Source organism: Dermacentor albipictus, chromosome 8, assembly GCF_038994185.2.
Source record: "Dermacentor albipictus isolate Rhodes 1998 colony chromosome 8, USDA_Dalb.pri_finalv2, whole genome shotgun sequence".
Lineage (NCBI taxonomy): Eukaryota > Metazoa > Arthropoda > Arachnida > Ixodida > Ixodidae > Dermacentor > Dermacentor albipictus.
The window spans coordinates 122,446,555-122,460,079 of record NC_091828.1 but is presented as its reverse complement, the minus strand read 5'-3'; the positions used below and the strand labels follow the sequence as shown (position 1 = coordinate 122,460,079).

The 13,525-nt window shown below is 44.8% G+C and overlaps 1 protein-coding gene across 1 annotated transcript in view; it reads left to right on the top strand.

The window, feature by feature from the left end:
- The window catches only part of LOC135913019 (nucleolar transcription factor 1-like), a 111,429-nt gene extending 98,382 nt beyond the window's left edge, over positions 1-13,047 (top strand). Inside the window, exon 5 of the mRNA XM_070524387.1 lies at positions 12,370-13,047. The gene's annotated coding sequence lies outside the window, so the exon portion shown is untranslated. The remainder of the gene's footprint in view (positions 1-12,369) is intronic.
- The last annotated feature ends 478 nt before the right edge of the window (positions 13,048-13,525 follow it).

The window sequence follows — 13,525 nt, the reverse complement described above, 5'->3', positions numbered from 1 at the left end:
TTAATAATTGTTACCTAATACTCCTCAAGGTGAGCTACCATCGAGCCTTCCCAGCCCACTGGGCTGATAATGTCACAGTAGTACTCACAGAAGTACAGAAGTGACAACTGCGACGTTCAATGCGGAGATCACATGAACAAATCGCAGACTGAGCTGACCATTTTCGCACCAATGTCATTGCTAACACTACTCGCTCGTGCTAGAGGCAAAACAAGCTGACAACTATCATAATTCAACTTTCACTCCCACGCTAGTCGACACGCTCTCAGCGCACTATTTCGCCAATCATTGGATAGAGCCTTGCTGGATGTTTTACTGTCATGTTGCGTCGTTTTTCACGAAGGCCGTTTCCCGAAAAGAGAATAGATTTTTGAGATTGACGAGGCAAGCTAGAATATAACTCAAACGAAGCAAATGTATAAACGGTTATAGTGATTTTTCAAAAATGAATATAAGTAAATAAGATTTCAGATGGTATTGTTTCGACCGGGCATGACAACGAGTTTCTCCCGCCTGTCACAGTGCTTTGACCGAAAACCTAATCATTTAGCTCAAACGTGTTGCCCAATACTACATGTGCTAAATGCAGAAAAGTGCGGTGCGTGGTCACAGCTTCAAAGCCAGTCTATTTTGTGTACGGTTGTTGATATTGTAGTAATGTGGAGTTTTCTTCTTTATAAGAGCACAAAAAGAAAAATATAACAGATGGTAGCTAAGCGCAAAGTAAATTGGAAGATCTGAAACCAGCAATTATTTTTATATTGTGGATTGGTCTTCTCCGCCGGTAGATCGCTGTCGCATTACTTCAAAGAATTTCGTTTGTGTGCAACTGCAGCAAAACGAAAATACTACCATTTCATTGCCAGGACCTTTATGCCCTCCACACACACAAGAAGGACACCAGATAATTGGCAATATCAGTTTATAAACTGACATTGTTTTGCTAATTTCAGTGTAGCGTGGTGCCTGCGGACGGAGTATTTTCTTAGTATCAGTCCAGTGTTAGCAGTGAGAAGCAGTTCGGTCTACCATTCCCATGAGGGCATACTAGCCATTGTAGCGCTTTACTGTAGGACAAATTAAGTGCTAAAAACTTGGTGTGCATTGTCCTTTCCGCAGGTCGTCCATCCATTCTGTTATGGTGACGATCAACGTTGTGTCCGTCAGGCCTCCTCCTCATTTTTAGCTTCACCATCACGAGAGTGGACAGAGAAAGGAAGCTTTCTTCACAATCAGCCCCAGCGGGATTCCACCACTCGTAACTGCTGCAATTAGCATTCAGTGACTGGGCATGCTAAGCACATCCTTAGTTTCACAATGACTAGAGTACGCACAAAAAGTAGAGCTTTGGTCGCTATCACTACCACGAACCCATGTCAATGCAGATATAAGTACGTGCAGGGGCTGAGTATGCTAACCTCTCCGTTACCACCTGCTTCCACCACCTTAGATTTTCCAGGCATATCTGCTTCTTGTTTTCATCGCAGACGCATGCAGGATAAACGCGGATAACTAAAAAATCTCAGTGCCCTTCCACTCTGTGAAGAAACATGACCTGCAAAGCTGTGTATGTGGGTCCCTTAATGATGAACTGCACCTCCACCGTATGTCGGCCCCGCATTGCACTGTCTTCGAGATCGGCCCACATATGGGGAGTGCTTAACGCCTGCTTCATCTCCGCCGCGGGTCTCCCCGGCATGGCATTACATTCGGGATCAGCCCACATATGGGGAGCGCTGAACGCATGCTTCACCACCGCTGCGGGTCGGGCCGGTATTACGCTACCTTCAGGGTTTGGCTCTACACGCGGACGCGATAGTGGAGAAAGTAGCCCTTAACAGGAAGCTTTAGCTCTGGTGGTCCTATCTAAATAAATGTAAAAGGACAATTCGTTTTTCTCGACAGCCACTGCATCTAATTTGACAAGGTTTGTTGCATTTAAAACAAGAACTCAAAATCTAGTGTCTGTTGGTTTCGAATTCTTGAATTAGGTCATCATATGTTTATTCAAAATTGTTCAAAATTGCAAATTTAAAAAAAAACGAAACCATAAAGTTTACAACTCTCTTTCGGCAAAGAAAACTGATATCAAAATTATGTACATTGCATCTAACAGCACATCTAAAGCAGACAAAATTGATATATTACGCATGAATCTTAAAAAATTTAGTAATACGGAAATACAGCTTTTCTACAACCCTTGTTCACAACGTAACGACTTCACGTAAGATATAAATCGGCATATTGGAATTGTCTAATGGATGCTGTTTACAGAACCGCGATATCAGTTCTTGATCTGGAGTTATTAATTTGTAAACTTCGTGCTTGTGTACGTTTCGCACTTTCGAATTGTTTAATATCTTTTACCAAAATTCAGGCCCTAAATAGAAATTCCGCTTCCAATAGTCACTAGAATTTACCTTTCTCTCCCGAATCCAACAAATTTCGTTAAAATCGGTCCAGGGGTTATCTAAGAAAAGCGGTTCGGCGTTTTACATCTATTTGAATAGGCCGAGTCAGAGTAGGGCCCGTGTTAAAGCTTCCTCTTAACGACTTCGCTGTAAAAAAAAAAAAAAGAAGAAGAAGAATTAAAGAAAACAAAAACGCTGCATCTATCAATATCGCCGGCTCAGATTTCGTCAGGATGGCACCGTCCCCATCGGCACGGCTCTATGAGCAGCTACCAAGCTGTTCACTTTCGTTATCTTCCTTCCCTTGGCGGCCGCGCATTGTCTTGATGCCAGCGGTGCGCTAAATCTGCACCATCATTCCGTCATGCATCGCTTCTGCGACCAAGCAAGCTTTCGGCGGCACACGTACACTGCCGCGTTGACACCAAAACTTTAAACTGCTTGCTTTCGAGAAAACAGCATGAATAAAAATGGAAGGCGACTATAAGGCCACGGGGAATATGTTCGCGGGGCCATACTATTGATGACAGCATACCGAAAGGCTAAATGTGGTCAGGTTGACTTTACAGGTTTGGAAGGAACGACTGAAGGTCTAGCTGCTTCATTATCACATAAACAGCGCTTGAAGTTGTTAGCGCAGTTTGTGTGTTGTTCCTCCTTTGTGTCCCGTCGTGAACTGATGTTCTTTCTGTGGCTTTACAGACGTTCCTTTTCTGCGCCAGTTACGCCTTCCAAGAGTGTTTACTTGGAAAATGTTTGTTTGCATGGCTCTTACAGAAGTATGTTTAGTCGAAAGTTTTTCGATTGGCTGCATAATCTCGAGGACGGGCTCCAAACTGCTCATTTTCTTTAGCCACGTAAGAACCATTACTGAAAATTTAATTAACGTAGCTTTGTTGATTACGCAAACAACTTCTCAACTTACTCCGCATCTAGAGATTACCAATCTGAACACTCGAATGATAAAATGATGTTAACATTGTTTGTATCATTTCAATAGTTTTGTTTCGTGCAGTTAAAAGCAGCCGGCATATTGATGGTGTTGTAGACTTCTTATAAAGTAAGTGTGAAAGCTTGGACAGGTTATCTTGGCACAAATCAACTTCATGAGCTTAAGCACATGTGCCCAAACTTGCACGACTGCCTTTACAACCGATTCTGATATATTATACAAGAAGCACCTCAGCGCTACGGTACATCCCACAAGGTGTGCGAGAACATTGTGTGCGCTCCTGATTAAGTGTCTGAGCGTTGGTGGCATCAGGCTCGGTTTCCTGGCATCATAAGGAATAAAAACTGCTGCCTGGAGGAAAGCATTGGGTACATTTTCAGTACTTTGTAACGTATGGATCATCACGGATGTGCACGTTAGAACGAAAAGTACTGAAATATTAAGATGAGGCTTTCGCTGGATGTATTTTAGCTGTCTAATGATAAGATCTAAAGAAAAAATACTGTGATTTTGTGACAAATAATGCTGACATGAAATACGAGCTCCGACACAGTAGCCGTGGTGGAATTGGCCCCTGGACTATTGGGATACATTGAACCACGATACGCTGGTTTGATAGTTCGCGCTTGAATTTCCTGTATGTCGGCGCCGCTGTGCAGTGTTGGAGGCCCTTTTTAAACGACAAGCACTATTTTTCAGCTAATATTGAAAGCAACTGTATTCCTTTTTTAGGGGGGGGGGGTGCTTTTTTTTTATCGTCTAACCACAGTTCCAAAGTTATCAGTTAGCTCAAGATGGCCTGCATGTGTTTCTAATATCCAGTATGTTGTCACGGATTCAATAGCGAAAGAGCGTTATCTTATCAGATTGCGCGCGTGAAGCGAATACTGGCCTACATTCGCCGTCACATTTGAGGACCCGAGATTGCGTTGCAATGTACGACCATTTCAGTATGACGAACTAACGCCTTGATCCGTAGATCGGAATCAGAGGAAGCACTTTGCACGCAGCCATCGTTGCGCTTTGAGCGTTTTCTTTTCCAGAGCAAGCTCACTTTATAATGAGTTATATTCATGACTCACTCTTTGGAAGTGTTTTGTTCTTGACATCCCTACAATGTGAGAGTATAGAGGCGCTCCATCTTCATTGAGTGAACACTTGGAAACGGACTAGGCCTTTTCTTGCGTCTGCGTTTACACACTTACCGCATCAATTTATTTTTTATAACCTAATTTAGGAGGCTGTAAAGCACAGCAACCTTTTATTAACAGGACGTTTTAATAACACAGAAAATATAAATGCTTGTTAGTCGGCTTTCACCTCATGGTAAGGAATTTCAATAAAGATATCTTTATGATAATTAAAAGCCTATCCTCTTGGCAACGTTTAATCTGAGTTCCTCTTTGCAAGCTGATACAGACTTGCAGGTGGTTCGTATCGGGGGCCCTCAACATATGTCTAACCGTCCAACAAAGAGTTATTCCGAATGTTTAATTTCAGGAAGCCGTATTACCCTCCTGTCTTTCATTCCCGTTCGCAAACACGCATAAGACGAAAGTGCTGCATGAAGAGCATCGTTAGTCAAAACCAACGTGCTAGCGTTGCTCACCTCGCTTATATCGCTGTCATTTAGGCTTATATACGAAATATATATATTTTATATCGACGCATCACGAATCCAAAAAGACCTGTCCGTGACCAGCCCAGCTAGGTTTCTTTCATTTCGTACTTCGTAGTAGCGGCTAATAGTAGCTCACGAAGCAGAGCACTGAGTGGGGATATTGCAGAGAAGGTGTTCTATATACTGTCTCGTCACCCACCAAAAATTGCCCGCCGTGCTACTGGCCATTCCTAGAAAATTGTGTATGTGACGCCCAGTCATTTGCAACACCGCAACTTTGTTCTGCGATTGGAGAGTCCAGGTGAGAGACAGGGTGGTTATGTAGAAAAAGACACGCTATTTTCTGCAGTAACATAGGAAAACATGAATGAATGCCTTCATTTATTGAGAAAAAAGAAGACCAAGCATCAGTGGAAGCACGTCTCAGCAGATTGGGAAAGAAGCGGGGGACAAAGAGGAAAAGCTGGAGGCCTGGTGGCAGGCGAGGGCGCAGTTTAAGGGCGAGAGAATATAAGCAAGAGTTGGTGAAACCAGTTGAATTCAAGTGTAGATCTGTGATGTGGCGAGTAAATGATTGGAGTCACCGCCAAGCATCCGTCATTTGCGGTAGTATGAGCACCCGCCGTTCTTGGTAACAAACGTTTACTGAAAACCAATCTTCGCAATTAATTATTCATCAGCCATACCTCGCCACGTATTTCTTAGTGGCAGGGTCAGTGGATTTCAACTACGCTGTCGCGACAAGTTACGACTATAACGTGGCGCTTGCGGTTACGGTTGCCATACTCGTGACTCTTACTATTGCGCGAATACTATAAACATGGGCTTACTGCACAAGTTAGTGAACAGACATTTTAGAACCGCGTTTCTCACCTTACATACGCGCAACGCAATCACCACTGCAGCATGTTACGGTGCGCGTCCTTTCAAGACAGAGACGAAAACAAAAGAACGTGTTAGAAGACACGGTACCGACTTGGGCCTCGTGCCAAACATATCCAAGCCAACAATATTTGTTTTATTTCAATACCCTAAAGGCCCAATGCGGGCGTTACGTAGGGGGGGATTCATCAAAGAAAACTTAACAATATACAACACAGAATATAAACGGATGAAGACAGGAATAAACAAGTTAATAAGCCAGGTACAAGTTGACAGGGGAAGAAATGCTAGGAACAGGTACTGAAAAAATGCACATGTAGCAAATCCCACAAAACAAAAATCGCACTTTCAGAAGTTACAAAACATGTCATCTAACATTCCACAGAACGTTACGGCCCACACGCACACACTGAAAAAAAAAGAAAAAAAAACGCACATCATTCTAGTGGAATTTTCTAAGTATGGGGGGGGGGACCAAAGAGCTGTTTGAAATGATGATGTTCCAGCGATAGCCGCAATGCTAGAAGGAAGCGAATCCCACTCTTCAATAGCCAGGACCAGAGGTGAGTATTTGTATCGTTCTGTCCGAGCGAAAATGGGTTTAGTCTTCTTCATGTGATCTACACGAGCCGGTGTGTGCGGCACCGGGAGAAGATGTGAACTTGCGTATGGTGTGTTGCTGTGGTAGAGAGTATGGAAAAAAGATAAACGGCTGAGTTTTCTGCGCATGACCAGAGGCGGGAGACGGAGCGATATTTTCAGTACTGTTACACTTTGATACCGAGAGTAACGGAAAAGGATGAATAGAGCAGCCTTGTTTTGGATACATTCCAACATGTTAAAAAGATAGGTATAATGAGGGTTTCAGATCACGGGTGCGTATTCTATCACAGGCTTGATTAGCCTGTTGAATGCGTGTAGTTTTGTATCCTGGTTGGCTTGGCATAGTCGGCGTTTAAGAAGACCAAGTTTTTTTAAGTCTTTGGTAGTAATCAGTTCAATATGAGTGCTCCAGGATAAATAAGAGCTAAAATTTACACCGAGGTATTTTACCGACGCTGAAGTTTGAATGATAGTATTATTAACTGTGTGGGCATTAGGAATCGTCTTAGCAGCGGAAGTAAACTTGAGATGTATAGTTGTGTCTACGTTAATTACCATTTGCCCTACCGCACCAATGAGTTAGCTCATCAAGATCAGTCTGGAGAGCAACGATGTTAACAATCATGCCGTCCTTTCTATGCAAAGAGGTTATGTATTTAAACTTCTCGAGTGACAGTCCAATCCGCCACCTACGGGAGCGCTTGAAGCCGCCGGCGGCCATATTGTTAGAGGAAAAGGAGCACGGCTACAGTACGTGGCTGCAAGCACGCGCGACGCAACTGTGCTTGCGGTACTGCGATGAAAAATCAAATGAGACCCCTTTAGGAAGTATATCAGTCCGGCATTGTGTGTCGCTGTTGTAAAAAAATGGCTGTGGCTTAGCTAAGGTTAAGCCCAGGATGCGAAGCATACCAGCCTTTATTTTAACGCGACAGCGTTAAGGAGCTCGTGTCGCAGAAAAGCCGGTGTCGTCGGCGTCGGCTCAGGCGTGCGGCGCTTGCTCAGGCGCACATTTAGTTGTCGCGCCGAACGCTGCGTTGCTCGACGCTCACCGCGTCCGATGCGGGGGGAGACGCCGCGAGCGACGGCGCGAGTTGGAGCCCCGTTTCTCCTCTGTCGTGACGTCACGGTGTCACGTGGTATTGAAGGCGACACCGCCGCGCCTGAGGAGCTGGGTTGAGCTCTCGTAATATGCTTCGCATAAAAAAAAAGAATGTCATGGTGGTGGGTGCCTTGTGTTCTGTGTACAATATGTTGCGAGAACTGAAAAACAGTCGTTTCCTGTTTTCTTCATTCAGTAACCTGCCGCGTGCATCGGCACTGTGATGCCCTTTCGTCGATACGTGGTGCCGGGCCGTATTGACAAAACATCACCTTGAAATATAGTATCCTTATGCCATTTCTTAAAAAAAATCACTATTAGTGTTAATGAGCATTTTTGCTATAAACCTAGAAAACAAGAAAAATATTCAACGGTAGGTCTCATTTTTGTCGTTTCAGTTCTAGCTGAAAAGAGTTGGGGAAAGTAAATTTACAATAAAGCTAAGGCGACCCACCATCTGCACGAAGCCGCAAGCCTACATGCGCTCCAATGAGGGTAACCTGCCAAAGTTAAAGTCATGCGTCACTGGCGGCTCAAGCAATCTTTACTTTTTTTTTCGTTTCTGCATCCGTTCTTCCTGCGTCTACGGCAAAAACGAGAAGTGGGAAGGCAGATAAACGGAAATTGGTGGAGGCAGGTGGTAGCGTAATGGTTAGAGTGCCCATCTCCCAAATGCAAGATGCTGCATTTGGGAGATGGGCTCGAATCCCGGTGGTTTGTTTGGGAAGACAGCTTTCTGTGCACTCTGGTGACTGCGACGCTCAGAATTAGGCGGCAGCCTGACGACAACGGTCGCCGTCAACGTGACAGAATAAGCGGGCGTGCAAGGTCCCACTTAAAGCCGAAAGTACATTCAGAGGAGATACGCTATACTCTTGTCGGCAAAAAAAAAAGAAAAACTGATGAGTAACGAGCGGTGCTGTTGAGCGAAGCTGTAGACCGATAATGTCACCATAGACATGACCACCCTCCAATCCCGGTGCTCAGCGGAAATATACGTCGACAGCATGTCAACTAGCGTGTTATAGATACTTCATTAAGGTCGTTGCGTGTTTGTGTTGTGTCTAGCAGGAGCGAGTAGTATAGGAGATTTCATTGGAGAGAAGGCGGTGAGCGAAGTCCGCGAAAAGTAATTGAGGATAGCCATATTGAACGTCGACGCCGTGTTGAAGAAAGCCTGCGACTTCAGTTGCTCAGCCGACAGAAGGCTTGAGTAGTAGCATACCGCTGGGCGTATTTGGTAACCACAGCGATAGACACACACTTTGCGGAAGTAAACAGAGGAAAGGGACGTAGTGAGTTGGCCGCCCTTTTCAAGCTCTGCTTGAAAAATGCATGTGGCGAAGTATGACGCGCCAAATAGTATATGCCAACCCAAATGAATCAGCGCGGTCATACTTGCGCGACATGCCATGGTGGCCTGCCACCAGGACATCATGAAGTTGCAGCGATTACAGTTTGCATTGGGTACTTGAGAATTAGAACGAGCACATCAGAGACGTCCGAGGGATGTTTCTACGGTATAAGAAGACATCGCTCTCGCCCTCCACCCCCCCCCCCCCCCCCCCGAATAACTAAATCATGAATATAAGCTTACGAATAGGGGAATCATAAGATCGAGCACTAGGGCGCTTGTTGATCTTGTTCAGGATGACGTCAGCGTTTCGTTCAGCGTTTATTTCTGAGAAAATGAGTTGGAGTTACGTTTATTTGCATCACAATGATGGGCGTAATCAGGCAAACATTGACAGCATTTCATTAGAGGGTGCCTGACTACTCCGTGGAGATTACGTTTAACAATGACAACAAACACAGAAAGCTTTGCTTACATCGATTCGCACATACGTGGGATCCGCATAATTTTGTGACTATCAATTTAGATGCTTCAGAATGGCGCTCATTAGCGCAACATTTCCATCCACAGTGAGCATAAGCGGCTGTCGTATCCACAGTAGAATTGATTTAAATGGCTTTAATCCCATGGACATATCGTCGCCAACTTCCGTGGGAATGCAGTTGTCAAAATGGAATACAGGTGACAGGGAAATCAGGAGGTTGATGAACGGCAAGAAGGTGGAAACTTGCGCATGACCTCAGGGATATAAAATGACTTTTTGAGCAGCTTGGTCAGGGGGCCATGCAATGGTTTCCACGTCTATTAAAAATCCTCCAAAATATTAACAGAGGCCGACAAAAATGCGGGCATTTTGGGAAAAGTGAAACCGCTGGAAATTTCACGACAGCCTTAGCCTAAATATAAAAGATGACTTAAAAATAAGAAACCATAACGTTGACAGGGTGGCCAAATTCTGGCACAAATAAATCGGCTGTTGAAGCAGTTCAGCTGAAACGCAATGGTGCGAAGTAAGGCGAGAATGTCGGCAAGTATTGAACAAAGGTCAAGTAGGTCCTGTGGCCGACGCCAGCGCTCGGCAGCTGTCAAACGACTGCACGTATTAGCGAGATGCCTGGTCGTCAGTAATTACAGTATGATTCGGGTCTGAAATATTGGACGCGGACTCCATCACATTGAATACAGTGCATTCTACGGTGTCATTCTTGGACAGATGGTACCGACTCTGCAGCAATGAGGATAAGAACAAATTCTCTCACGTGCCGGCCTTCACCTTCCTCCTACTGCCAACATTCCTTTCCCTCCGTAGTCGCTTAGCTTTTATTGGGTTCGGCTGCTAATCACGAGGTCTCGGGATCGAATCCCAACCACGGCAGCTGTATTTCAATGGGTGTGAAATGCGAAAACCCGCGTACTTAGGGTTAGGCACAGGTTAACAATCCCAAGTGGTCTAAATTATTCCCGAATCCTCCACTACGGCATGCCTCATAATGAAATTGTGGTTTTGGCAAGTAAAACCTCATAATGCGTTATGTAACATTCGTTAAGGATGTCCTGGGCAGTAGCACAACTCTTGAATACAATTAAGTTTCAGGAGTTGCGCGTGAGGTCCTTGAATATGTCATCATCATCATCATCATCATCATCATCATCATCATCATCATCAGCCTGGTTACGCCCACTGCAGGGCAAAGACCTCTCCCATGCTTCTCCAACAACCCCGGTCACCTACTAATTGTGGCCATGTCGTCCCTGCAAACTTCTTAATCTCATCCGCCCACCTAACCTTCTGCCGCCCCCTGCTACGCTTCCCTTCCCTTGGAATCCAGTCTGTGTATAATAGCTGTGTCTTACCAGTACTCACCTACGGGGCAGAAACTTGGAGCCTTACGAAAAGGATTCTACTTAAATTATGGACGAGGCAACGAGCTATTGAAAGAAGAATGATGGGTGTAACGTTAAGGGATAAGAAAAGAGCAGATTGGGTGAGGGAACAAACGCGAGTTAATGACATCTTAGTTGAAATCAAGAAAAAGAAATTGGCATGGGCAGGACATGTAATGAGGAGGGAAGATAACCGATGGTCATTAAGGGTTGAATATGTGGATAGCCTTTATGGCGTTCGATAGCTGCTAGTCTACATTGCGGCTATATAATAAAGGCGGAACGGCAACATGGTAGAGAATGTGGAGAAACTACAAATCCCGCCTATATTACTGCACAATAATTTTAAATAGCGTTCTTGCTTCACGCACGTGGATAGCCGCCAAAGGAGACTACTTTGGAAACTAACTGCAAGTACTGTATATGTCGTACCCAAGGATGTACCTGGCCTGGTGGCCAGTAAATGTGACGTAATATTGCGAGCAGCTTCGGCCATAGCATGCTAACGGATGACGACACAGACTGAAGTGACTAGCGCAAGAGTGGACAAGAGAGAGACGCTACAAGGACAAGCGCCCAGTTGGAAGTTTGCGCTTATCCTTGTCGCCTCTTTAGTGTCTTGCGCTAGTCACTTTAGCATGGAATACCAACTAGCCCCCTCTCACACCCTGCGACGACACAGGGACAGTTTGCTCAACTCTTGTTTCGTGACTTTTGGGTCAAGATGAAAAACCGACATATCCATGTATATGTCTTAATACTTAAGCACATCTAGATTTGCAGCTGCGGCGATAGCCCATGAGTGCGCATTGCAAAGTCGCTAGTGAAATAATTGTGTGCACCTTAACAAATTCGATAAGGGAAAATCAAAATCCATCCACGACGGCGTCTCTAGTAGGCGCGGTGCGATGTTCGGACGTTAACAATGTATGCCGATTGAAGAAAGGCTGCCCCGAAGTGCTTCTGACGGTTAGGCTAGCTTCTTTACTCCGTATAATGAAAAAAAAGAAAAAGAAAAGGAAAAGAGAAGAAAAAAAAAGGAACCGAATCAAAAGCCCAGAATCAACAATTGCTCGTCGCGAGTAAACGCTGGATGACGAGCAATTTCCAGGCGACGAGCGAATACGCTTGATCAAGAACACTGATAACGCTGGCGGGACAAGCATTGTGGCGAAGTTCAATGCACAGGGATAGCTTTTACTTTTTTTATTTTTGTTTGGTTGACGTCATCACGCGTCACCGCGGGAAGTTTGAAAAGTTTAAGGTCAGTACGCCACGTGGTGGCATTCACGCGAACTAAACCCTTGTGTCCAGAAAAGCTGGATACGTCGAAGTGAATCAATTAAAGGTAGTGCGCAATGTGCTTCAAGAAAGACGACAAAAATATAGGCAGAGCAACAGACCACCAACATTTGTTTCGCGAAAAGTGTGCTTACAACATGCGCCATTAAATGCTTCTTCAGTGTGAACCACCTCTTCCGAAATAGAATACTATTCCTTCAACTTATGAGAGAAAGCAATGCATTTCAAAACTATTTATCGAATATATTTCATTTGCAGGTAAATGTCGGCCGAACAGCGTTAGCTTGTGCACTGTGGACAACGTCGTTTCAGGAGTCTTGAACGGTCATTTACCGGCGAAAGAGAAGTGCTTTAAAGACATGCAAGGCCACCTGCTGGTCAACCGCACAGGACCACAATTGTGGAAGACGTGACGCATTGGCCATGCACCAGAAAGTGAATCCTCCAAGCTGTGATCCGGCGAGTGATCCCACACCGACTGACTCTTGGTGAAGTGGTCCTTCGGTCGCCGTCGATCTCAACGCTTGTGAGATGGGACCTTTTCGTGATTGTTACCGACGCCGGGCATAGGGCGCCGACGCTTGTGCCGAAAGTATTCAGCATAGTATTTGATGTAGTACACAGTACCGCGACTGCTGTTTTCCTGCTACTTTTATTTGTCGCAGTTACTTTTATTTAGTGCGTTCGCGTTCATCTGTTCGCACTCAGGGAATCTCCGAAATTTGAAGTGTTTTGCTTTAAAGATATCTGCATTTTGTGAGCTTGTTTGTCTCTGAATCTAGGTGGACTAGGAAGGACGCCTCCTATATGTGGTTCAGACATATTGAATGAAGAATTGCAGTGTGTATGATACGCAGTCTTGGATGAATTCGGAAGCTGTCGCGAATATTGTTTCGACAGTGAGCAGAAAATAAAATAATGTTGTTGATTTTCCGTGAAAAACTGGCAAGATTTTCAAGAGTGCATCTCTTCGACGCAAACCTCTGGGCCCACTAAGTTGAAGCAAGTAGCGATCACATTCTGTGGTTAGCATCGACCTCCCCGACTGCCAGTGACGTCACGCGTAGGCGCCATTACGTCGTGACCGGTAAGACTGTACAGGACGTGCCAGCTGACGTCAGCCAAGCTGTGAAAATGCTGTGCATGGCGATCGGCCTTGTTTCACGGCTATATTTTTTTACTAATTATTTGGGTAATTAGAGGAGAACAAATAAACAATGTTTTAGGATTTTTATTTGAGAAGCGTGACTTTCGGGGTAAAGGCCGTAGAACATCCCATTTAGTCATTTTGATGGCGCTCTGTCGTAAGCGTTTATTTTTTACAGCGTTTTAGTCGTCACACGCGAAATAAGGGAAGCGCCAAGTAATCACTTGCCCGCGTGATTACTCGCGGGCACGTGATTAATCAAAGTGA